The following is a 1,619-nucleotide window of genomic DNA, read 5'->3' as shown; positions in this document are numbered from 1 at the left end:
ATATTGTATGATAAACCAGGCCATATCTAATATGCGATCATGTCACAAGCTAAGTTCAGATTGAGGTAACATTTACTCTATCAAAGTCCTCAAAGTTCACGCAGAACCTTCGTGATCGTTGTCAGTGTTCTAGTCGCAAGACCCAAGGATATTATAGCAGTATTTGACGTCTTGAAGACCACTACGTTCTGTTTGCAGTTTTGTCGTTTATAATTGCACAATATTTTTATACTATCCGAACGTTATATGACTTATCAGCCAAAATTTATAGACTGCCAGCCACACCATCCCAAGGAAGTCGCTACTTTCAGAGCTGGGTCCCTTTGACCAATACCTAAATGCGGTACAATAAAACCCAAGGCGCAGGGAGTCCTACTGGGAGTTGACATTATCAATGAGGGGATCGTTGTCTAACCTTGTCTGGAGCTTCAACCATTCCTATTGCTTTGCTGAGAACACACGCAAGGCGCTATATTTTAATACCGCAGATAAAAATGTGCGATAGTCAGTATGACCGCAAATAATCATTCACGGGTACTGTGGAGCTGCTCAAAGTAATTACTCTCGCCTTCCTCAGCATGGCAGTAGGTTCGGCTGAACTTTTAGAGCTTACATTCCCAGCATTTTATTTTACTCTCGCTGTGCGTCGCACTAAATGTGGCGTCCATCGCTCCCTTAAAAGAGGAAGAATCTTGGTGTACCACACCCTTTGGAGACCCTTCATAATTTTTACCTCCTCCAGGGGTTTATCAAGTGTTTTAGCAGCGATTCTTTTTTTCTTGTAGCTCGCATACGCGATGCGCTAAGAATAAAGGCCAAATCCTTTGCCAACTCGACTTCCCTCATCCAGAAAAAAAAAGAAATGTATTGTTTTTCATGGCTCTTGAAGGGTAAAACGCTTACCAACAGCAGTATCACATTAGTCCACACCTAAATCTCCATCACCACCCGGTGAGGACTTTCCTGAATGTGCCATCTCAGCGGATTTTCAAAGCTGTAGGCGCCACCAAGTGTCCCTTTGAGAACGAGTATAGACAAAAGCTTGCCAAGCTGGTCATTCTGCCCTTAAAACAAGCATGACAAGCATTACAATATCGCATGTTCCACCTCGCAGAGTTCAGTCCTACATTGACTCATTAGTGAAAATGACTACAATTGCTTCCAAGCGCAAAGTGGTTGCCAATCGCTTTGCACAGAGAAAGTTTGGCCCTCGGAGTCTACGTTGACCAACACCAAGATAATGAGTTTGTGCGCTTCTACAAGGAGCAGGTTCGAGAGCCTCCTAAACTTTTGAAGAATACATATATCAGATTAAGTGTATTTTGTAAGATACTAACTTGATGCGTTTTATATTCTCTTATGATAAAAATGTCTTCCTTTTCTAACGTGCGGCTAGTAGCCCACACATTATAAGCTTCAGTACAAATTCAAATTTAACTGTATAGCAAAGTGCATGACTGATATATATCACTCAGCAAATATTTCACTTACAAAGCAATATTCACGGATGCCACTCAGCACCTCATACAAACAGACAAGGTTCTGCACGACACATATCAAATCATATGCATTTTTTGCGCTTACAGACTCTCAACAGCAAATCTGATTGAATAAGACGC

This window comes from Plasmopara halstedii, assembly GCF_900000015.1.
Source record: "Plasmopara halstedii genome assembly, contig: Scaffold_2904, whole genome shotgun sequence".
NCBI lineage: Eukaryota > Oomycota > Peronosporomycetes > Peronosporales > Peronosporaceae > Plasmopara > Plasmopara halstedii.
The sequence above is the reverse complement of the archived record's forward strand: the minus strand, read 5'-3'. Positions refer to the sequence as shown.